The sequence below is a fragment of the Pristis pectinata genome, chromosome 2, assembly GCF_009764475.1.
Source record: "Pristis pectinata isolate sPriPec2 chromosome 2, sPriPec2.1.pri, whole genome shotgun sequence".
Classification (NCBI taxonomy): domain Eukaryota; kingdom Metazoa; phylum Chordata; class Chondrichthyes; order Rhinopristiformes; family Pristidae; genus Pristis; species Pristis pectinata.
Window position 1 is genome coordinate 64,243,434 of NC_067406.1, and position 26,248 is coordinate 64,269,681.

Sequence of the window (26,248 nt, forward strand, 5' to 3'; positions counted from 1 at the left end):
AGCTCCTTGAAACTGTATTGTTAGTTTTATTAAATGTGAACAGTGTCCTTGGAAAGTGAAATCTGTTTTGAAAGGTTTATAGACAATAATGATGTGCCCACTGTTTGCAGTTGTGTTCTTGTAAACTATATCAGGCATATCATTATAGTGCAAGTCCAAAAATAAGTCTAGTCGAAAGAAAAAGCATTGAATAACATTTAGAAGTGCACTGTTTAATGCTTGGATTGTGTTGCAGAAAATTCTAATGGATATGAAAATTGTCATACATTGTATTCCACAAAAGTTGCCATAATTGTACCATGTTGCAGTCTGAGAAAACCATGCATTCAATCCTTAAAATGACTTCCAAGGGTTCCCTTGTAAGATTGTCAAACTCACATTCAGCTTTATTTTACTTTCAGAAATGTCCCTTTTGTGAACACATTGGTATGGATTTTGTAAGACAGTGAACCTGACATCAACTTTGAGATTTCCTGATGTTTAATGTGAAAAGTCAAAAGTTGCCATCAACATCATATCCCGATGTTGATCCTGACACAGTTCAACATGGGAGTAAGAACTTAGATTAACTGCCTGCTACTTATTGGGGAAACTTGTTTGAATACCCACTTGTCACATCTGACGAGGGGGCAAGTGTTTCCCCGCTGATTTTAATGAAATGTAGTGGCTGCAGGGGACAAGTGTAATAGTTTATTAATTTATAAAGAAAACTTTCATTTATCATAGGAATTTAAAAAAAAACATCCTTCCAGGGTTTAAGTAGCACTCTAGTGAATTATTAATTAATTGTTTTTAATCCTTAAAATTATCTAATTTTTCTTTTAAAGCTTGATCTTTTTTCGTGAAATTTTTGAATGCTAGTCTCTTTGAACGTCTCAGAAGCATCTGGAGTGTTTATTACGGATCAGAAAGTACAGAAACAGGTCCTTCAGCCCCTGTGTCCACATCTAGCATTCATCTACATTCCGCTCAAATTCCTATCAGTTTCCCCAGCCTTGATTCTCCTGTCAGTGCTCTATACTAGAGAAAATTTACAGTAGCCAGTTAACTTGGCATATCTTTGGGATGTGGGAAGAAGCTTGAGCACTCGGAGGGAGAATGTGCAAGCTTCACACAACACCAGAGGTCAGGATTGAACATGGGACTCTGGAACTGTAAGTTGCTGCTAAATTGTGCAACATTTCAGTTAAATCCAGGTGTATGATTTATCCTTGTGTCAGATTTTGTGATCTGATTTTGTTGCCCCATTTGTTGATGCTTTCACTATCGTAAGAAATTAGGACACACAAGGCATGTTCCAGAAAAATCTCCCACTGTTTTCTGTAACTCACCCTGGAGGTTCCCTGAAGATGGTACATAATTTTTAATCAAATTCATTGTCAAATGCTGCTTGCTTGCTGCTGATTGCAAGATTCCAGCTTAAAGGTCCTGAAATTATGTAAGGATCTTATTTGTCTCCCAGCATTACTGTAGTGGGAGAACAAAACCAAATGCTGACAGTATAGCATAAGGAGCTGTTTATAGTGAGGGTCATATTTTCAAAGAGCCAGTATATTTTCAAAAAGACTATAAGAAAGCAGCTCTTTATGGTAAATCCTCTGCATTCTACCAGTAATAGAGCAATTCAACATGGATACAGGCTGTTCGGCCCAATGAGTCCATGCCGGCCACGGTGAACTGTTTGGGTCAAATCAAACCCTGGCAGAGTTTAAGGACCTCTGGCCTGAATCTTGCAGTCGGCAAGCAGCACTTGCCAACGAGCCTGGTTAAAGTGTATGCAGCATCTTCGGGGATCCACCCAGTGTTAAGAATTATGTTGGAAAACAGGTAGATGTCCCCAGGAAAACTGAAGATTTTCCAAATTATTACAGAGCAATAAAGTCTATTAATTATGCAAACTGTGCTGATTGAAGTTGAACATGGAACTGCAGATAATCTGTCAGGGTTGAGGGGTGGCAGAGTGCTACAGCAGTTAGTGTTGATGCTGCACAACTCATAGAGTCATAAGAGCATGGAAACAGGCCCTTTGGCCCAACTGGTCCATGTCAACAAAGATGTACATCCAAACTAGCTCCGTTTTCCAACATTTGTCCCATAATCTTCTAAATCTTTCCTGTCCATGTACCTGTCCAACTTGTCTTTTAAAAGCTGTTGATTATATCTGCCTCAACCACTTCCTCTGGCAGCTCCTTCCACATACATACCACCCTTCGTGTAATAAAAAAAAATTGCTCCTCAAGTTCCTATTAAATCTTTCCCTTCTCAACTTAAACCTATGCCCTTTTCCCCAACTCTGGGGAAAAGACTGAATTCCAGTGACCTGGATTTAATCCTGATCTCCACTGCTATCTGTTGTGGTGTTTACATTTACAAAATGATTAATTGGTTACCATAATTTGTCCAAAATGTTGATGGGTGGTATAAGTTGATGGGTTTCACATAACTTGTTGAGTTTCACGTAACTTGTATGTTTTTTCACTGTTTTAATATTTTTAATTTTGTATTTGTACACAATCAATAGGAGATCTGAATGTAATTATTATCAAAATCACGCCAAGATCTTTACTGCTGCAATTAGGAATGGACATTGGCATTGAATGTCAACACTCTAATTCCTCAGAAGTACAGAATTGTGTTGCAAATAATTTGAACTTCACTCTCAGCTGGGCACACTTTGGCACATTTTTGCCTCCTTTCTCCCCCATACTGGACACCAGTGCACACTTCACCCACTAAAATCAACCTTAACACTGTTAACATTTGACAGTGAAGTCTGGCCAAAGGAGTCTGTAGATGGCATTCCACACCATGATAACACATTTTTCTTTTAGCAATTGTTCATGCTGAACCCTAAAATCCCTTCCTCCACAACAGTCTCTCATTTCACAACCCATGCTTTGCCTCTGCACACACTCCTCATTGTTAACTTTACCTTCATTTTCTTTATCTTATAGCAGGACAGATTGGCACATAATACCTCTCTGTGGAAGGCACTTCCCCAGTTTATTTTTTTAGAGTCCTCATGTGATATACAAAAAAAAATTGACAGGAATGAAATTAACACACAAATTGCTGGGATACTCAGCAAGTCAAGCAGCATCTGTGGAAAGAGTTACAGAGTTAACTCTTTAGATCAATCAGGTCTTGTCAGAACTGGGAAAAGTTAAAGATAGTTTTAATGTGGGGAGAAGAAGGGGTAAAGGAGGAGGAAACATTTGTGATGGGGTAGGTGACAAGTGAGATTTAGTGACAAAAGTGATGGTAATAGAAACAGGACTAACTAAAAAAAAATTGCTCCTGAAGAGGTGTAAATAGGAGCAAAATCGTCATTTGAAGGTGTAAAAGGAAAATACTGCATGATGAAAATTGAAGTTAAAAATGGAAAATGTTGGAAATGCTCATCATCTGAAATTTGTGTCCCATTTAGAGACCACACAATTAGTCAGAAGTCGCTTGGCTTTTGTTGTTGAAGATTTTGAGGTCAGGGCTGGAATAGCCTAATGCCTTGTCCTGTCATCTTTCTGAAGAAGTATACTGTCAGAAATCTCCATCCACATTCACTATCCACTTAGCAGTGAAGGATAATATTCCACTCTCATCATCCACCCCTCTTCCATTTCACTATGGTGGCAAGGACTTAGGAGGAGGAGGATTCTTGACTTCACAAAATGCCGCCCAAGTTTAACCTTTTTTCTATCCAATATTCTTGAAGATTAGATTCCACAAATTAATACCTGACTTTCTAGAACTCCTTGGTAAATCCCTCCACTCAGATTTCTGCCCCACCACAATGCCAAAATGTCTCTTATAAATCATAAATGACATCCCATGTGTTGAGATCTATACCCCTTCATTCTGCACAACCTGCATGAGCCTGAGACAAAATTGACCACACCATTCTCTTCCATTCCCTCATCACATTATTAGCCAGATGGTTGACTGGTTCTGTTCTATCTATCTAATCATAGCAAGAGAATCACAATGGCTCTTCTCCATGTGCCTGTTACCTCTGGTGTCACCTAGATATTTATCCTTGGCCTTCTCCTTATCCACAAAGCAGAGTGTCAGTTTTGACACGTACACTGACACCACTGTCCCACTGTCCCTAAATTAACATTGTTCATCTGAATCCAATAAAGGTTGAGCTGAAATTTTCCCTAAATATTGGGAGAACCAAAGCAACTGCCTTTGGTCTCTATGACAAACAATGTTACCTGGCTGCAAATCATCTGAATCCAGCTGGTCATATCAGCATCCTATTTGATCCTGCAATGAGCTACAGACCACACATTTTTTTACCGTCACTAACAGTGCTTATTGCCACCTTCTGTAACATTGCTGCAGTCCTATCTCAGCAGTGCTGCTGCCAAAACTCGTTTGTCTCTGGACTTGTTTTATCCTTCTTTGACCTTTTAATTTAAAGCACTGCTTTCTGTTTCTTAACTTGTATAAAATGCCATCCAATCATCAACCTTGTTCTTATTGATCTACAATTGCTCCTGTCATGCAATAATTCAATTTTAAAATTCCTATTCTTAGTTTTAAACCCCTCCCTATCTCTGTAACCTCACAATCCACCCAAGTATCTGAACTTTCCCAGTTCTGGCCTTCTGTCTTAATTGGTCCACCTTTGGCAACCATGGCTTCGGTTCCCAAGGCCCTAAAATCTGGAATTCCCTTCCTCAATGTTTCCATTTATCTTCTAAATGCTCCTTAAAACCTACCTGTTTGACCATATCTTTGGCCATAAATCCTGATGTCTCCTTGTGTGGCTTCACATTAAATTTTGTTTGAGATTGCCTTAGGGCATTTTGCTATGTTACAGATGCTATGTAAATAAAAGTTGTTGGTCCTATTGGAAGACTATGATGATTAAACCTGTTACTTGCAGTAGATCCCCATTGAGAAAGCTGATGGGCTAAGTTAATGCCTATGGTCCCATGGAAGCACAGATCATTGCTTTGAGGGCAAGGGAGAACGGAATGGAGTGGAGCAAGAATCGCAGCTTGCAGACTGATGACTGCCATGTCTTCAGGCACTCATTGTCCAATTGTTGCCATTCTGTTGTCCGGTTGAACTATGGATCCATGGGTCAACGTGTTTGGCAATGGCTTGAGTTCACCTGCCTGATAACTGCTGTCTGTCTCTTTGATACCCAAACCATGGTGCTAGTAGGATGTAGGAGCTGAGACCAGATTCCTGGGAGCAAAGTCCAGACATACAATAAACAGGGCTTCCTTGAACTTTGGCATGAATGGAGCCTTACAATAGCCATGCAAAGCTTTCACTGATATAATTGCTAATCACCCATGATCCTGTCTGTCAGACATACTGGAGGAGAAGCATGGGAACTGGTAGCAAAGAGCCTCCTGTAGGCACCCAGGGGGTATGTCAATAAAGAAATCACAGGCTGATCTTGTGCACTTGGCAATATACTGTTTCAAGATGGAATGCACACTGATGGAGATTAGAACAGGAGAACACTACCATCTGCAACTTTCCCTTCGAGTCGTACACAATCCTGACTTGGAAATGTATTGTTGGCCCTACATCGTCACTGGTCAAAATCCTGGAGCTCCCTACCCAATTGTAGGAGTAACTTTACCAGAAGGGCAACAGCAACCCAGCACTGCCAATTTGAGGGAAAATTGGGATGGGCGTAAATGCTGGTCTTGCCAGCAATGTGCCCACCTTGAAAAATTTATTAAAGATGATAGAAAAAGAAAGTTAGGTGGTACTGATATCTTTATTTAGGTGGTGATGATTGACAGGCAGGGTTAATGAGGGCAGGTGTGTCATTGTTGTTTGTGAACGATGATTTTTAAGTGGGTGGCTGTGAGGAAGGAAGAGGAGGTAAGCTTGGGGCTTCAGCACTTACACTGATGATGTGCCATGGTGTTGTTTGCTTTTAAACATCCACTTCTGAGAGCTGTGGATATGATGAATGTGAAATGAGCTAAAGGTGAAGAGCTGGTCTGATCCTATATGCTTCCAGACATCAGAACTTTCCTCAATGACGACACACAAAAAATACTGTCCACATTGATATATTAAATGGCTATTCTCCTCTTTGTTAGGAACTTTTGCACCTTTCTTCTACCAGGTAATCCAGGCTACTGTTCCACTGGAAAATTCCAGATTTACAAACCAGGCAAATCCTGGAAACCCCCCAGTGCTGCACAATGGTTTTCATCCAACATTTGCAAATGAAGCCTTTGGAGACCTGGCTGGTAAATCGCGGGAGGGTTCAAAAGGCCAGTGGGAACTCGGGAAACATTTTGAAGGTGAACAACAGAAGCTGCTTTCAGCCTGAATTTCCTCACTGAAAAGCCTTCCTATGGTGTTTTTACCTGTGCTGAACTGTTGAGAAAATTCATCCCGTCTCTCTTAAGGAAAGTTTAAAAATGTTGATACTTTTGTGGAAATGATTGTGCTGTGAATGGAAAGAGCCTCAACCACTGTAGTTGTTGTGGAATCTCATGATGAAGGTCAGAACAGCAGTGTTCAAATGTCACATTCCCACTTTGTTGTCTTGAGACTGAAGAATCTGCCGCTGGCTCAGATAATCAGCAGCTAATACTGTTTGACCTTGTGGCTGCCTGCTGGAATTATTACCATTGGCTGCTTTATATTCTGTGTACTGCGTTCAGTTGATCCTCATAACCTGGTGCCTTACTAATGCTGAGGGTGTGATGAATTACAACACAATTTTACCTCTGCAATGCCAATTTGTTAACAGGAAGTGTTTTGTAAGAACATAAACCCAACTTTAACTTTGGTACCAATAAAAAAAATAGGCCCTGTTAAAAGCAAATATAGAGGTAACTTACAGTGAGGAGGCACCTTATCAAAGGGAATAGCTTCTGATGGAAGGTATAGAGACTGCAGCCTCATGTCTGACTTTACTGGAGGGGTAATGTCTTAATAAGCAGGACATAGTATTCCACCACAAAGAGTGAGCTTGTAGGAAAATGAGATAGCAGACTTAATAGGATCTCCTTTTCATTGCTGTTGGCTGTTGCTTTAAGAAGTACATTCTAAGGGGTGAAAACTTAAGGTGAATGCTAGGAGCTGTCTTCTGTGATGCTTAAAAATCTACATTTTGTTCTCAGTGGCTGTTTATTTGTAGGTGGTGTCATTCTCTAAGCTTTACCTTGGGCACCAGAGTGTGCCTAAAGATATAAAGAAAGACTGACCACAAGACATACCAAAACCCTTTGCGGTCATTGACTCTCTTGAAGTGCTAATGCAGTGCAGAAGATTTTGTAGCCAAATTGTGCACAGCAAGGTCTTATAAGCACCAATATGATGAAGACAAGGTCATTGTTTTCTTTGTGCTGGGATAAATGTTGGCTGCCTGAAGTCACTGCCTATCCTGCCTGCACTCACTCCCTTGGTGGATGCAATGAGGTGGATCTTGCTGACTCAAGCACCTAAAGGACAACAAGCATTTGGTTAGGCTCGACACATCCCCACCTCCTGCCTCCAGAATACTCTGACAGACTTTGAGAGTCCTGCCTTCTGTCAGAAGTTCAAGGTCCACATATGGGACAGCATTCCATTCTCATGAAGGGTATACAGTTTATATAGTGGAATCTTTTTCCATTAGTCTTGGTGCAAGCACTTTAGGTAGAGTTAGAACTGATCCCTGGAAGTAAATCCTTGGAACAATGCTGTCATTCTTTTTGGGTCCTGGTCAAATTTTCATGCAGCTGACCTTAATGTATACTCCTAGTTTAAAAAGCCATAACCTGATCCAAGTATAAATTATGTTGCTCACCAGAAGTGCATTGAACTTACTGCTATAATTTGATATGGATATAACAATTCAGGAATGTATTCAGTTTTGCCAGAACTAATAACACAGTACAGTGCTAACCATTCATTGTTTTGTTTTAAGAAGTGCATTCAAATATACAGTGGTAAAGACTAGATTGTACAAATACTTTCAATAATTTTTAGTAGACCATTGCCAGCTGTGAACTGGATCATTATTGAGAAGCTTCCTGAGATCTGTTACTGATTCCTCCATTGCAGGCAAACTGACAATCTCTCCAATTAGTTGGGGTCTGCTAATGATGCTTTCCTGTATACTTCCAGTAAGGTTCTGGCCATAGACAATAGCTTCACACTCAAGGAACAAACAATCTGCTGGAGGAACTCAGAAGGTCGAGCAGCATCCGTGGGAGGAAAGGAATTGTCAACGTTTCAGATCGAAACCCTGATGCAGGGCTTCGACCTGAAATATTGACAATACCTTTCCTGAGAATGATGCTGCTTGACCCAGAGTCCAGCATCTGCAGTCTCTTGTGTCTTCACTATTCACACTCAGATGTGCAGGAAGTTGGTGAGGTGAGTTCCTAACTTGCAATGCTGTCCACCCTACCAACAATCTGGCTAAAACTGGGAGCTCCATTTACAGTCAATGCTCATTTTGAATACTTTCTTTACCATTTCAGAGTGAGTGATGCTTAAAGCTTGCAAGGGGTGAGCTGAATAACACAAATGTCTAATTTGTCAGGGTACTATTTTTCAACAAATTTAATCAAATGAGTGAAAACAAAAATATAATTATTGCAATTTTTAATAGTTTCCTGTTGATTTTGCACTATTTTGTCACAGCATAAGATAAAATCCAATATTGCTGCCAGAGTTGATAAATTTTTGGCAAGATTTAAATTTTATGTTGATGAATCACTTACAATCCTTTCATTCAGACAAAAACATTTCCAAAGAGGTATTTTACCATTGTGTAGAAACTGCAGTGTATGATTAATGGAGGAATGATCGCCAATTGATGTGATCTCCGGGTAGAATGGAGGATATGGAATGTGTCTGCTTCACAGCTGTTAACCACATATGGTACTGGGTTCATCTGCTGACTTTCAGAGTAGATTCATATTTTGTACTAAGGATGTGGAAACTAGTCAAACCTATGTTATAAAATATAGTACAGTGACTGGTAATTGTAAAGGAGAAAATATTGCTTTGATGTCACTCCATTCATGTCCTCAGGATGCCCCATTGCTCTTCAGGCAATGAATTACTTTCAGTGCAGTCTGTTGTTTTCTAGGCAGCAGTCACTTTGTACTTAGCAAGGGTGCGCAAAAGTCAATGAAGTGAACAACTGGTATTTATTTTCACAATGCTGCTTGAGGGATAATTGTTGGATGCTGGAAAATGCTGGTCTTTTTAACAAAATGATGTTGGGCAATCTGTTTATAATCCCAGCCTGTTTGGGCAGGCAAGGTTGAGGGTCAGTGCGTGTGGAAGATGGGAGTGGAGACGCCTTGTAGCCAGTGGTCTCCACCAAAGGACGGATCATCTGGCGAGGAGGTCGGTGTGGAAGGGCATTTAGAGATTGCTTCCCAGAAGGAAAGGGACAGCTTAGGAAAGCAGAAGCTGCAGTTTACCTTAGGGGCCCAGAAGAGCACTGTGGTCTCCAGGGCAGATTGTCACTTACTTTGCATATATTGTCACCTTTCCCATTGACTGCAAAAGTGCCTTCGACTAGAAAGAAATTTGAGGTTTCCTGGCTCATTCTTAGAAAAATTAAATCTGTGTCCAATTGATATACTGGGTCTTTTTAGCATTATTCATGAGGCTCCCATTGTTCTGAAGGGCACCTTGCCTACAATCCTCAGCTAAAATTGTATCCTGGAGTATATACAGGGCATCAAGGCAGAACACTAATTTATAGATCCCTGGTCCTGTTGGCAGCAGGTTGAGCAGATTGAAATTGATACCTGGGGTCATTAATATATTGCTGAAGAGGCACACAGAGCCTCTGTTTAGTGTTTCATTCAAAAGGTGACATCTCTACTAATGCACTTAATTGTTAACTTAGAATTATGTATTCAGATCTGGAAAGGGGACTTGAACCCTCAATGTTGTGGCTCAGTTCCGAAAGTGCTGCCATTGAGATTGAAAGCCCTTTCATTCAGTCTTATGGAGCATGTACACTTTCTCCAGGAAAGAGTATCTGATTCTTGGTAGTTTTCAATTGGGAAAAAGCAATGCGAAATGTTTTAAAATACTTCACTCTCAGCCCAAATGAAAAGCATGCATGTTGTGCTGAAAAAAGGTACAGAGCTTTTTTTTTCGTTAAAATTGTGTCCATCACCTTTGCCTCAAGCTTTTATGTTAGAGCAATTATTGTAGCATCTACAGTGGTAACCTTCATTTGTCTGTAGTGCATCTGACGAGAAATGTCCCTTCTGCTTTGATTAAATATCATGGACAAAGGTTGAGGCACTTTTAATCAGCACTGAGTAGTTTATTGTCTCTTAGAAATTGACAACTGGAAATGCTTTGTGCAATTTCTCATTCTGTCCTAGCTACCTATCAAAGGATAATGAATTCTAACCAAGAACAATTTCTGGTGTATGAATTGAAAGTCCTAATGCCTGCTAATCCTGATAGAATCTCAAAGACTCTTTTTGTGAAATATAACATGGCTGATTTAATATTTATTTGCCTTACTCTAAAGGGAAAATAACAACAAAACAGAGTAAGTAGCTTCATTATCCAATAACACTGTTAATGTGTTGATGCTTTTTCAAAGAGGTAAATTACTTGGACCTCAAAATGCTGACTTTGTTCTAGGTAGAAAGCCCCCTTTATTATCTTAAACCAGGATTGTCTCTGTAGGATGGAAATGGTCAAAAGGTGCCTTCGGCTTGCTCCATCAGTTCCAGGGTTCAATGAGGACATGCTGCGAGCAGCACCAGCTGGACCTAAAAAGGAGTGAGCCTAGTGAGGCTGTAACATGGGATTAACAGTATCCAGCAGGCAGAGTCTATCAACCTCACAACTAATGGATCAGACTGAAGCTTTGCAGTCCCACCACCTGTGGTCATGAATGGTGGTGCATAATTGAATGGCAAACAGGAGGAGGGTGTTCCATTCCCAATCAAAATGTCAAATACCAGAGGGCATGTATTTAATTGCGAGGGGGAAAGTTCAAAGGAGATGTGTGGGGCAAGTTTTTTTTTCACAAAGAGTGGTGGGTGCCTGGAATGTGCTGCCGGGGTGGTAGGGGAGGCAGACATGGTAGAGGTGTTTAAGAGGCTTAGATAGACACATGAGGATGCAGTGAATGGAGAGATGTGAACCATGCGCAGGCAGAAGGGATTAGTTTAATTAGGCATCATTAGCTTAAGTAGTTCAGCCTGACATTGTGGGCGAAAGGGCCTGTTCCTGTGCTGTACTGTTCTATGTTCCTCTGTAAATGATGTAACCCCTACTGACATGCAGCAAGACCTAGACAACGTTCAGGCTTGAGCTGATAAGTGGCGAGTAATGTTCATAATATCCCCAGCCTCAACAACGGCAAAGGATGTTATTGGAGCCCCCTCCTCTCTTTAGCCACGTGAGTGCTGAAGACAAAGCAGAAGGATTCACAACCATGTTCAGCCCGTGCTGCTGATTGGATGATCTTCCTCAGCTTCTTCCTGAGATCAGTGCCTACAGAGATGCCAGCCTTCAGCCAGTTCGATTCACTCCACTTGATAACGAGAAAAGGCTGAGAGCACTGGGTGCAGCAAAGGCTCCGGGACCAGGCAACATCCTACCTGCAGTACTGAAGACCTGCTCTCCGGAACTAGCTGCAAATTACTGCCTAATAAATCTACACTCAATCATCAGCAAAATGGTGGAAGGTGTTGTTGACTGTGCTATCAAGCAGCAATCATTCACCAATGACCTGTTCTCCAATTATCCAGTTTGTGTTTCACTTGGACCTTTTGGCTCCAGACCTTGTCCCAGCCTTGGTCCAAGCATGGACAAAAGACTGAATTCTAGCAGTGAGGTAAGCGTGACTGCCATTGATATCAAGATGGCATTTGAAAGAATCAGAGAGCCCCGGGAAAGTTGAAGTCGGGGGACAACCAGAAGAAAACAGTCCAATAGTTGGAGTCACGCCTTGCACAAAGGAAAATGGTTGTGATTGTTGGAGGTTAATCATCCCAGCCCCAGGACATCACTGCAGGAGTTCCTCAGGTCCTAGGCTCAACTGGCTTCAGCTTCTTCATTAATGTCCGTCCTTCCAACATAAGGTCAGAAGTGAAGATGTTCGCTGATGCTTGCACAATCTCCAATTCCATTCCCAAATGATCAGCAAATGATGCTACCCATACCTACATGCAGCAAGACCTAGACAACATTCAGGCTTGAGCTGGTAAGTGATGAGCAATGTTCAAGCCACAAAAATGCTAGGCAATGACCATGGAAGTTGTGGGCATGCTATGTTGGCGCCGGAAGTGTGGCGACACTTGTGGGCTGCCCCCAGAACACTCTACGCAAAAGATGCATTTCACTGTGTGTTTCACATGTGACTAATAAAGGAATCTTATCTTATCGCCATCAAGAGAATTTAGCAACCTATGCTTGACATTCAATGGTGTTACTATCACAAAGCCACCCACTATCAACATGCTGAGAATCACCATTGAATAGAAACTCAATTGGGCTGTGACTATAAGAATGTCAGACACAGTATCCTGTGTCACCTCCTGATGCCTTTCCACCATATAAAAGTCCCAAATCGGACATGTGAAGGAATACCTGTCTGGCTGGATACTGTTCCAACATCTGTCAAGTAGCTTTGCTTTCCATTCAGGACAAAATAGCCCACTTGATTGGCACCCCATCTACCAACCTAAACATTCATTCCGTCCACCACCAGTACTCATTTGCTGCAGTGTGTACCATCCGCAAAATGCACCGCGGTTACTCACCTCAGCTACTCCGACAACACCTCTCAAACCTATGGCTTCTACCATCAAGAAGCAGAAAAAACAATGACTGCATGAAGATACCACCATCTGCGGGTTCCCCTGCAATTTGCACACCATCCTGACAGCAACATCTTGCCAGTCTTTCATCGTTGCTGGGTTTTAATCCGATAACTCCCTTCATCAGAAAGCAGAGCAGTGCCGTCTTCTTGAGAGCAATTAGGAATATGTGCTCAGGTGAATAAATTGGCAAAAAAAAGGATGATATAGTTGGAGAGCCATGGCAGTAAATTATTTTTGTGGGTCAAAGAGAAATAGGATTTCTCCTTCAGTCACCATAAAATGCCCAGCATTTCCAGGAATGTCTCCTTCTAATTGAGACCCTTAATACCCTCACCCTGACCATCTTCCGTCACCTTGCACTTGTGTAAGTGTTAGCTAGGTAGGCCTAATCTGGACTGGTGTAACCAATTATACTGAATCGTTAAAAGCAGGGCATCATACCACAGCTTTGTCCAGTCTCTCAACAGAAAGTCAAAATTCACATGCTGAGCACAATCTTGGCAAGTTGATGGAAAGGCTAGGATCTTGACTTTAGCTCCCAACTTCCTCCTAGTTCATTCTGCATAGAATAGATGCACATTCAGCCAGCACCAAAGTGTAGAAGGCCAGGTGAGAAGACATTAGGATCTTTTTCCCAGTGCAACAATGGATAACATGAGGGGACATAATGTTAAGGTGATTGGAGGAAGGTATAAGGGAGATGTCGGGGTAAGTTTTCTGCACAGAGAGTGATGGGTGCATGGAACACACTCCCGGCAGAGGTTGTGGGGGCAGATACATTAGGGACATTTAAGAGACTCTTAGACACATGAATGATGGAGAAATGGGGGGCTATGTGGGAGGGAAGGGTTAAATAGATCTTAGAACAGAATAAAATGTCAGCACAACATTGTGGACCGAAGGGCCTGTACTGTAGTGTTCTATGTCTGGAGGACCTGGCAGGAAATTTGTGTTAATTTTAATGCTTTTGAAAATTGAATTTCAATAATGATAGCTGTTCTTGCAAGTTTAAAATTCTTGAAAACCATTGATACCTATCTGAAGCAAAAATGTTATCCGCTGTGCTCCTTTCATCCATTTTAACATGTCTTTCCCTTGTGAAGGTGCTCATACCATTCCTTCAGCCTGAGAAGGCTGCAGTAAGCTGAGCATGCCAGAGCAGGGAGGATTTATAGTATGGAAGGACTGCAGTAGAAAAGTATAGCTGTACATATGCTTGTTTCTGCTCAAGCAGTGTTGGTCAGATCCAGTTTTGACATCAATGCATTTTAAAAGTGGCTGAAGCATAATGATTTGGGAGAAGGAAGAAGTTATTTGTTTGACAGTGAGGCTTTCCTTTATAATCAAGGTCAATTGAAGTGTTTGTATTTCTATTTCTGAAATGGCAATTGATTGAACTTCAAAAGTAGATCATAGGTTATGAAATGCTTTGGAAGGTTAGAAGTAGTGAAAAGTACCATTAAGTTCAGGACTTTTCTATCGTTGGTGTGGAGTGGAGGTTGGGTGGTGCTGGTGGGAATAGTCATACATTGGGGAAGCTGCGAGATGGTTGTTAACCACTTCAGAGAAGATTAGAATGTCTTCAGAGGACGCTTGCGGGCAGGCATGGTAGTGTAGCGGTTAGCGTAATGCTATTACAGCGCCAGCGACCCGGGTTCAATTCCGGCCACTGTCTGTAAGGAGTTTGTACATTCTCCCCGTGTCTGCGTGGGTTTCCTCCGGGTGCTCCGGTTTCCTCCCACTTTCCAAACGTGTACGGGTTAGGAAGTTGTGGACATGCTATGTTGGTGCTGGAGGCATGGCGACACTTGCAGGCTGCCCCCAGAACACTCTATGCAAAAAGATGCATTTCACTGTGTGTTTCCATGTACATGTGACTAATAAAGATCTTATCCTCTCCTCATCTATCTTCAAATAAGCCTTGTCCCAAGGAGGGTGGCGCAGGACCTCTTTTGCTAAACATAAGTAACTGGCAGCATTCAGCAACAGAGACCTAAGCAGCAAAGTAAGTCTTAGTGACACACACCAATGATAAAGTCTATGGCAAAACAAGTCAGGCCATTTAAATCTGGTGAACCTAAATTACAGCCTGGAAATTAGTAATGCCAGGTTTTATCAAGGCAGTCTGCCCCTCACTTGATATCTACCATTACTGGAGGAAATTTAGGTACACCTCACATTTGATGTCTGTTTCCATGTGATTTGAATTATTATGCTGTCATCAAGAAGAGTTGCGCACAATTACAGCACCAGCGATCGGTGTTCGATTCCTGTCGCTGTCTGTAAGGAGTTTGTACGTTCTCCCGTGTCTGCGTGGGTTTCCTCCAGGTGCTCCAGTTTCCTCCCACATTGCAAAGACATACAGGTAGGTTAATTGGGTTTAAAAATAGGTGGCGCGGACCCATTGGGCCGAAAGGGCCTGTTACCACGCTGTAAATAAAAAAAAAATTACTGGAGCAAGTCAGGGAGATCGTCCAATACATAACAGGGAAAAAGATTAGTGCCTGTTTTATGTCTCCTTGTCCCATAATTTTGCTACTATTTGGAACCAAAGCAAAGGAAAATCTATCCAATGATGGGAATAAGAAAAGTCACTACACTAACAAGTCTGTTCCTGTTTGATTGGTCCCATCTATACATAAGTTTTTTTTTGGCAAAACCATCCACACATGCACCTCAGAAATATTTTCTTTCAATGGATTTTTGCTCTTTCACGAGAGGTTTCAAAATGTTATGTTGAAAAGAAATTTTGGCTCCTGCCTTTCTTACACCTAACCACCTAAAGTTAATTAACTTTTTGTGGGGTGTCTGGAGTCACACGTAGTCCAAGCTAGATAAAGATGGCAGAAGGGATAGATGAGTTTTGGTGACAGTTTGGAAGCTGCATAATTAATGTTATTGAAACTTCTTGTTCCAATTTTTTAAAACTTTAACTTCATTACCTTACTTTAAATGTCCCAGCTGCCATGGTGGGATTGAAGCTTGTGTCTCTGACTGCTAACCCAATAACTTAACCGCAACACTTCTGAGCCCTCCTGAATCTGTTTGTATGCTTCCTTTTTATTAACTGCCAGTTTGGACAATTTGTCTACAATATTCTTGTCATAGAGTCATAGAGCAATACAATACAACACAAATACAGGCCCTTTGGCCCAATGTGTCCATGCCGACCATGGTGATCACCCATCTAGTCCCAATTTCCTGTGTTCGGCCCATATCCCTCTAAGCCCTGTCTCTGTATGTACCTATCCAAGTGCTGCTTAATTGACGCTATTGTACTTGCCTCAACCACTGCCTCTGGCAGCTCGTTTCATATACTCACCACCCTCTGCATGAAAAAGTTGACCATCAAGTCCCATTTAAATCTTTCCCCTCTCACTCTCAATCTATGCCCCTTAGTTCTGGACTCCCCTACCCTGAGAAAAAGACTGCTACTATCTACCTTATCTATGCCCCTCATGATTTTATAAACTTCAGTAAGGTCGCCCCTCATTCTCCTCTCCAAGAAATAAAGACCTAGCCTGGCCAACCTCTACCTATAACTCAGGCCCTCTAGTACTGGCAACATCCTTGTCAATCTCTTCTGCACTCTTTCCAGATTAACCATGTCTTTCTATACCAGGGTGACCAAAACTGTACATGGTACTCCAAGTATGGCCTCGCCAACGACTCATACAAGTGCAACATAATGTGCCAGCTCCTGTACTCAATGCCCTGACTGATGAAGGCCAGCATGCTTAATGCCTTTTTCACCATCTTGTCTACCTGTGATGCTGCTTTCAATGAACTATACATGTGTACTCCTCGGTCCCTCTGTTCCATTCACTCCCTAGTGCCCTACCATTCATAGTACAAGTCTTACGCTGGTTTGACTTTCCAAAATGCATCACCTCATACTTATCTGTATTGAAATCCATTTGCCACTCCTCAGCCCACTTCCTTAACTGATCAAGCTTCCCCTGTAATCTACGATAACCTTCTTCACTATCAATAATACCTCCTAATTTCGTGTCATCCACAAATTTACTAATCAAGACTTATGCAGTCGCATCTAAAATAAGATAAAATATCTTTAGTAATCACATGTACATCGAAACACACAGTGAAATGTATCTTTTGTGTAGAGTGCTCTGGGGGCAGCCCGCAAGTGTCACCACTCTTCTGGCGCCAACATAACATGTCCATAACTTCCTAACCTGTATGTCTTTGGAGTGTGGGAGGAAACTGGAGCACCCGGAGCAAACCCACGCAGACACGGGGAGAACGTACAAACTCCTTACAGACAGTGGCCGGATTTTAACCTGGGTTGCTGGTGCTGTAAAGCATTACACTAAATTTACATAAATAACAAATAACAAGGGTCCCAACACTGACCCCGTGCACACCACTAGTCACTGGCCTCCATTCCTCAAAGCAGCCTTCAACCACCACCCTCTGCTTACTACCTCTGAGTCAATTTTGAATCCATCCAACTTGCTCTTCCTGGATTCCATTGGACCTAACCTTCCAGACCAGCCTACCATGTGGGGCAACATGCACAAAATGCTGGAGGAACTCAGCAGGTCAAGCAGCATCTGTGGAGGGAAATAAACAGCAGACATTTCGGGTTGAGACCCTTCACCAGTCCTATTTTCCTAGCTTGTCCTTGCTACCTTTCTTAAACAACAGAACAACATTAGCCACCTTCCAGTCTTCAGAAACTTCACCGGTGGCTAATGATGAGGCAAAAACTAATGATGAAGCAAAAATCTCTGCAAGGCTCTCAGCAATTTCTCCTCTAGCCTTCCTCAAAGTCAGAGGATGCACTCAGTCAGGGTCTGGGGACTTATCCACCTCAATGCACTGTAAGGCTACAAATACCTCCTCCCTGGTAATATGAATGTTCTCCAAAATATCTCCACTAGTTTACCTTCTCTCTTGAGCAACCATGATTTTCTCCTCATTGTCAAAAACAATCCTGGGTTCATGTGGATCAAATGGACCATCTTGAATTGCCAGTTTGTTCAATACCTCTGCTCATTTTTACTTGTATTGAAATCAATGAGAAGGAAAGTTGAGTCAGGCTGCCAGTTTACTAGAACCTGTTGTACACCCATCACACATTGTCAAAAATACTCCATTATTCAGAAATAATTAGAATCACAATACCCAATGTTTTAAAATTTCTTTTGTTTTGAGGAATTTCCATTCTAATTTGTGCCTTTAAATGCCACATTTTCCTTTCCTTTAAGGTACTTTACCATTGGTTTTCTTAAATGGTTTCTTGGTATTTAAGGATATAAAAGTATTTGGAAAAACACAATTTAAAGCATGTATGCTCATTCACATTGATTATCATAATAATTCTATGTTAATTGTTAAATTGCCAGTCAGGTACCCTAATTTCTAATAAAGATGCAATTATCATTTATTTTGCAATTTTAAGTAAACTTTAGAAAATGTAAATGGGTGAAAACACATCCAGGTAGAACAAATAAGAGTCTCATAGCCTTTGACATGCAGAGTGGCAGATGGCTGAGTGAGTAATTAACTTAACACAGCAATAACATGTACAGTTCTCCATGACAACAGTTAACACATACATCTGAAATCCTGGTTACCATACTCCAATAAAGTTGTCCTGTACATTCTTTTTTCCCAAATGGAAAATTTCAAAGCACTAAAAAAGCATTCTTTTAGCCCAGTGAGCTAGAATGAAGTGAGATCTTTTGCAACCTTGTTGATTACAGCCTAGTTAGAACAAATTGCACTCTCTGGCTACCTTGTGATTCAAAGCAGTTATTTTTAAAACATTTTTAGATTTGCATATACAAAAAAATCATGAACACGTGAATTCTCAATCGAGGAAAAGATTTAAAAAAATTACAACTGCTGCTAATGAGAAAGAAGGTTATGCTGAGGTCAAACTTTTATGTTGATCGGTGTCATGTGGCGTACAGGGAAGGAATACAGTTCAAAGCTTTGAGCCAATATTCAGAGTTCCAGTTATCTACATAAGGCTTAATGAGTAATATGAAAATATGACAAATTCAAGAAGGGGCAAATTAAAGAACCTGCCTTTTGTTCCTTCTGCATGCAAGTCTCTCCTTCCACCCTTAAGCTGTTCATTAAAAGTAGATTTCTTCATGTTCTCCACTCAAGTAACCATCTGCCACTTGAATGTAAAAGTAGAGACAACTTTGTGGATCTTCTCCCTCCAAGAGGCACGGTTATGAATTTGGATGTCATTGAGTCTGAGGGAACTTTTTTCATTAATTATTCAATTTGTAAAATGTTATTTAACAATGAGAGGGAGTCTTGTTTTGGGAATATTGGGTGTTTGGCCACAGAAGATATTTAGTGTATTTATTGTTAAAAGTATTATATTAATATAGGTCAAGGAAATTAAAATCTCCACAGTGATTTAATGAAGGAGAATAGGGTGTGCAGTAAAATCTTAAGAATCAGAGTGTGGTTTGCACTTTCTTACAGACTACTTCCTGTGAGACAGTCATTATGTTCACTCAATCCAGACATTGTTATTATGAGCCTTATGAGTTAGTGGCCTTAATTATAACTTTGCCTGTCTGTGGAAATGAGATGGTGAGATGAATTGAAGCAGGAGACTTGCCTGATCAGAGAGAGTCAAGGGGTAAGCCCTAAACTTATTCAGTTGAGGAAAAAGAGAAAAGGGGAACTTAAGCATGCAAACTTTTGACATCAGCAGGGATGTTGAACAGGCAGTATAAGATTCACCAACCTGATTACACCCATTCGATTTTTTTCCCCTTCAGTGGAATATAGGAATAGGTGAATGGCTGTCTGTCCAATGCCCAGACCAAAGTTTCACATGTGATTTGGTTTAAATATTTTCTGAGCCTGACAGAAGGGAACCACTGTAGTGTTAGATCTAGTCATACAGTGTAGAGAAGATTTAATGGTGGTGAACAGATGAGGGTGCCAGACAGGGTTCAAAACTGATTTGGAGATGAAGCTGGCCAGAAAAAGTGATCTTTTACCTCAATAACAGGGATATCGTGGCACCCTTACACTCAAGTGGCAGATGGTTACTTGAGCAGGGAACAAGAAGGGCACACTGTTATTTTCCATACTGTGAGGAGACTTGTTCAATTAATTTGAAGTAGGAAAAGAAATGAAGTCAAACTTATTTTAAACTTGGCTCTGAAATTTGCTTTACTGCTTAAAAAATAGTCTAGTGTATTAACCTGCATTTGGCTTCATCTCCTTCAGTGTTAATCAGTCCACCTTTTGGAAGTCTGGAAAACTGCATGTTATTGATTTCATATAACAAGGCATTGGCCATGTTATTGTATGACTACTTATTCAATAGTTAGTGATCAAAAGGGACACCGAGTCAATTTGCAGGAGGGACAGGTGAAACTGAACCTGTGGAAGACAGTCCAAGTCCAACTGCATTCATTCAGATCTTCTGTATAGATGGATCAGAGCAGACCCAGCCAAAGCTGAAAGTTATTCTGGGCATGCCCAAAATACCTTGTTTTACCTTATCCAACATGCACGCTTGTAAATATTTGAATGTTCAAAAGCACATAACTCTTCATTCCATTTCTCCAAATACACATGAAAAGGTATAAAGTTTAAAAAATGTCTTCTAATTAATGTCAATATTTGATTTTGGTAGCCTCTCCTGCAATTCCATGTGATCAAATTCCTTGTTTTTTTTGCATTATGCATTTTGGAGGATGTTTTCTTGGTGATTGTGTGAAGTTTTGGATGATTTTCCATGTTATAAGATGGGCAGGGAAGTATCCAAACTTTACAGTCCCATTACATCTAACTTCATCAATGATGACATCAATGCAAGGGCATTTGTAAGGAATTATTTGATATTTATCCCACAGTTTTAACAAAATCAAATAAAGTGGTTGAGATCTTATGGTGGTGAACATACAAGGGTGCTGGATAGGGTACGAAACTCATTTTTTTAAACAAGCTGATTATGTTTTACCATAATAGATTCAATAACAATTTAAATAATTTAAATGTTTTAAATAATTTAACTGAGTCAGTCAGCAATTTGAACAATTCCATTCACTACTTGTCACAAATTCTTCTTGACAGAATACAGATAATTTGATCAAATATGGCATGTCTAAGTAATTAGCAGGTATCACTAGAGGGCAATTAGGAGCTGGAACCCAGCCTGTACTTTTTCCTCTCCTTGACGGAGATACTAGGGGCATTTGGCAGCACCCCCTTTATTGCTCTATCTGCACTGCATCTGAGTGGACAACTCAATCGGACAACTCTGGGCAATCCAGATATTGAACCTGGGAGCTTCTGGTGTGCTGGCTGATTATCAAACTGTTTCTATCCAAATCTGACCTTTGATCTCAGCATTGATTTAGAATAGTAGTTTTCTTGGAAGTTATTGTGAAGAGGAAGGCAAGGTAATGCACTTATCAAACACTTTTGGACGTAAATTGTGGGTTGCACTTTTGAATTTATGTTAGAAGTCTATAATTGCCAAAAGTTTTGGAGAAAATTGAATGATTTAATTACATTTGGATAGTGCTCACATTGCTTGCGATGAGATTATTTCTCTTATCAAATCATGTTTGAGTCAATCTGGAGAAGTGGGAGGTGGTACACTTTGGAAGGACAAACTCCAAGGCAGAGTACAAAGTTAATGGCAGGATTCTTGGTAGTGTGGAGGAGCAGAGGGATCTGGGGGTCCATAGCCACAGATCCCTGAAAATTGCCTCACAGGTGGATAGGGTAGTTAAGAAAGCTTATGGGATGTTAACTTTCATAAGTTGAGCGATCGAGTTTAAGAGCCATGAGGTAATGATGCAGCTCTATAAAACTCTGGTTAGACCACACTTAGAGTACTGTGTCCAGTTCTGGTTGCCTCATCATAGGAAGGATGTGGAAGCATTGAAAGGGTGCAGAGGAAATTTACCAGAATGCTGCCTGGTTTAGAGAGTATGCATTATGAGGAGAGACTAAGGGAGTTAGGGCTTTACTCTTTGGAGAGAAGGATGATGAGTGGAGACATGATAGAGGTGTACAAATATTAAGAGGAATAGATAGAGTGGACAGCCAGCACCTCTTTCCCAGGGTACCAATGCTCGATACAAGAGTGCATGACTTTAAAGTAATGGGTGGGAAGTTCAAGGGAGGTATTAGAGGAAGGTTTTTTACCCAGAGAGTGGTTGGGGCATGGAATGTGCTGCCTGGGGTGGCGGTGGAGGCAGGTATGTTGGTCAAATTCAAGAGCTTACTAGATAAGCATATGGAGGAATTTAAAATAGAGGGATATGTGGGAGGAAGGGGTTAGATAGTATTAGGCAAGGTTTAAAGGTCGGCACAACATTGTGGGCCAAAGGGCCTGTATTTGTGCTGTACTGTTCTATGTTAACCATAAGTAATTGACTGCAAAAACAGTTTCCAAAAGTTTGGAAATGACCTTTAGACCCTTAACAATAAGACTAGAAGAAACTTGTCTGGAGGTGGAATATCTTCTGATTAGAAAAAATAGAGGAAATAATCAATAAAGTAAATGAGAGGCCAGAATCATTCTTTTCATACTGATTCTAGGTAACCATATTCATATATCTCCATACCGGTTAGTAGTCAGTGCTTGAAATTATTCACTACGGGCATTTATCATTTGATATTGAGTAAAGGAAGTTGGATTGGCATTGAAAGGGGTAGGTTTTAGCAATGTTTTCATGCTGCTTCCTGGAGCAAAGCATTTTTATTCCAGTGAAGAGAGGTGCAGGCTCTCGTTCTGGGAAATAAATGGGACCAAGTGGAGCCATATCTCAGAAATGGGAACTACAGTGTAATTTGCTTTCATGTAAAAATTGGAACCTAAAATAAGTAGTCAAAGAAAAATGTATTTGACTGAAATAAAATGACTTCAATGAGACTGAAGGAATTAGGCCAGGAAACCTGGAAATAAATACTAGCTGAATTGCCAGCGGACGAACAATGAAGAAGTTATAGACTAAAGTGGCTTTCGGAATGAAGTTGTCTGTTCTAGTGGAAAGTAAAATCTCATGTGAAATCTTTGAAGGTCTTGAATAGAAAAATACAAACTATAGTGTCACTCGGAAACCAGATTTATGATTAATAACAAAAGAAATTTAAGCCAAGCTTTGACCAATGTTTGTAAATTTGGTTTTGAAATGTAGACATCCTCTGCATTTGTTGCCATGACTAGTTGTCTTGAAATGATGTTACAGAATCTCCTTCAAGTTGGAGCTCTGATGCTGATGTTCCATGTTGGTTCTATGTTGATGTTAAATGGAATTTTGAGCAATTTTTGTTCCTGTGATTTTGCTGCTCTCATTCACCCTAGCGGTACAAGCACAGGGCTGGGAGGTGCTGTATTGTTGCATTGCATGTTTTAAACAATACATTCCACAGTCTTAGTTCACCAGCAGTGGAGGGGTGGATATTAAGTCTCAGGACTGGGATGCAGATCAAGAAGAGTGCATTATATTCAGTGTCTTAAAATTTCTTTAATATTATTGATGTAGCACCCATCTATGAATCTTCTGGCTTAAGTCTTCCAGATTTGATGGGGGTCATGAGATGATCCACTCTTTGTCTAAATAGACAGTTGGCATTCTGATTTCATATCCTCATTGAGGCCATGGCTGATCCAGTTGGCTCATGGGGATCTTGAAGGTGTGTATTTGACAATATGATGCTGTTGAAGATTCGTTGTTCTGCTGTTGTTGTTGAAGGTGTTCATTGCTTGGCACTTACTTGGTGTGAATGATACTTGCCAGTTGTCAAATCAAGCCAAAAAAAATGTTCTCTGGCATAGAGCAGAATTCATTGCTGTAGGAGTTTGCGTGGAGGTGAACACTGGAATTGTCAAGGAAGTGTTCCTCTTCAGATTTTGTGATGGAGGGAAGATCATTGATGATGTAGCTAAAGATAACTGAGCCACAGATAAGCCCTAATGAAGTTGTTCTGAGGTCTCCAGTGGCTCTAGTGACAGACCCTTGAGTGATCTTGGCCAGTTTTACCTGGAATTCTAAATACTAGAAGGTTATTCTCTTAACCTCAACTGGGCTCAGTTTGGCTGGGGCTTCTTGGGTGCATATTCTGTCAGATGTACCCTGACATTGAGAGCAACTACTTTCACATTCGGCTGTTTGCATATGTCTGATTCAAGGCCTTTTATTTCAGATTTATTCAATTACTTGAAATTGCCTAGTTGCTGGGATAGGATTTGGATTCACGTCCCTGGATCAATAGTCCATGGATACTGGTCTAGTAACCAAACCCTCTTTGCTACTGTACTCAATTATTTTCAATGTTGCATTTAAAACAAGTATTCTCATTAGCTTTTACATTCAATAAGCACACAGAGGAGTTTATTATGGTAATAAGTGTTGATTTCCACAAAGTATTAATACAAATACTTCAGCAGCTTTGAGCAATTGTGTATCAGTTCTCACCCACTGTCTTGGAAAGTCTTTGATCTCCACCAGTCTGTGAACAGAGAGATACAAAACTGTGACCAATATTTCAGCAGGCAATAAGCTGATAAGAAAAAAAACACAGCCTTCTACTGAGACCCACAGACTAGAGATGCTGGAGGAACAGAAAGCAAACTTGTCTGTTGATTTCCTGATGTGGGGAAATGTAACATGTTCCCATTTTGTTTAGTTAGACAGATGTTAGAAACATAGAAACATAAAAAACCTACAGCACAATTCAGGCCTTCAGCCCACAAAGCTGTGCTGAACATGTCCCTACCTTAGAAATTACTAGGCTTACCCGTAGCCCTCTAATTTTCTCAGCTCCATGTACCTATCCAAAAGTGTCTTAAAAGACCCGACAGTATGTTGCGCTGATTGAATTAAATGAATTTAATCAGAGCTGCCTCTTCACCTTGCAGTGAAATTAAATAATGATTCAATTTAAGCCTCACCTCATCAGGTGATTGACTGCTCTGTTCAGTTTTGGGCTATTGAAGAAGTATACCTGCCAGAGGCATGGTCAACTGGTCCTAGTCACAAGTGAATGCAATGGTTACGTCTCAGGACTATAGCATCCTGCAAGAGTAGGATAATGAGAGCCAACAGAAGTGATCTGTGCAGACTAACTACATCAATGATTGCTGCCACTGATTCCAGGATAGTTAAGAATTGGTGGCAGCTATCTTGCATTCCGGTGTTTAATTAGTTAAAACCTTTTTAAAAAAAAATTTCAAAGGAAGCAGATGAGCAAGAGTAATATATCAAAACATCAGTCACATTAGCACTGGAAAAAAGATGGTAGTTAAGTTTAAGGATTGAATTTCAGTCAAGAAAAAAACCTTGGACAGAGAAGTGTTAGGAGGTGCATGTGTGTACGTGTTTGGGGTCGGGAGGGGGCGTAGGTAATGTGAATCAATCCTCAATAAAATAAGTGAACAGTGCTAACGTGCTGAGTGGAGAAAGGCTGTCGCTGTACTTAGGAATGGCCAAGAAAGGTAGATCAGCAGTGAGAACAGTTAAGGAGACTGAGGAAGTAAGAGCCCACAATTTCAATCCGATTAAGCAGGAGCTGACATTGAACATTTTATCTGGATTTCTGAGCCACCGGACTTGGAGAATCAGGACTGATGACAAGTCCAGAAAGAAGAGGTCCATTTTAAAATATTCACAACAAACAAGTTCATTCTCATGTCATCATTGTACTTTTCTAAGCTGGGATAAAGATAGAGGTCAACTTGAGTTCATTACAATTGTTACCTATCTTGGTTACTGTAGGGAGATCCTATTGCATTACCCACACAATTGTTTAACCTAAACTAAGGAGCAAAGGCCCTGTAATCATTTATCGCAAACTTAGTTGCTGAGATGGGGCAATTGTTGGGTCTTCTGAGATGAATGAGCAGGGCTAGTCAGATGGTACACCTCGTCTGTCTGAGTTAGGAACTTGTAAAATGTAGCAACTTTTTTGAGGCTAAAACTATATATTTCTTTTGTTCTTACAAACTGATCAAAACATGCTATGTGGTGCACTGAGAGAGCAAGTCTGCATCTTACACTCCATACTAATGATTCAGTGATAGGTTGAATGTGAACATGGAACATTTCTTATAGCTGTGGAACGTTAACTATTGTCCAATGGGATAGGGCTCTTTGAAATACTACTGTTTACATCATGATTCCTTCAAAGGCTACTGGGTGAGAGCAGATGGCTGATTTGCATGTGAATCTGGATCCAAACAATGGCATCTATTTGGATGTAAAATCATGAATTGCGTGCTTGCGATTTCTCAGCATTTTTTCCTATACCTGCTGGGAGTGCTGGAGTCTAGATTCCCCCTTGTGTGAGAACCTAAAAAACCTGTATGGGTAGAGGTAAGCTACTACATTCTGTTTGGAGAATTGTATTGGTTTGGAGTGACGTATATGGATAAACTTAAAAATTGAGCAGCTAGTGTTTCCATTTGGTGAAACAAATGCAGCAGATAA

At 40.7% G+C, this 26,248-nt stretch overlaps 1 protein-coding gene across 3 annotated transcripts in view; it reads left to right on the forward strand.

Annotated features, from left to right (window-relative positions):
• corin (corin, serine peptidase) overlaps positions 1 to 26,248 on the forward strand; it is a 120,380-nt gene that overhangs the window by 49,605 nt on the left and 44,527 nt on the right. The window lies entirely within an intron of this gene.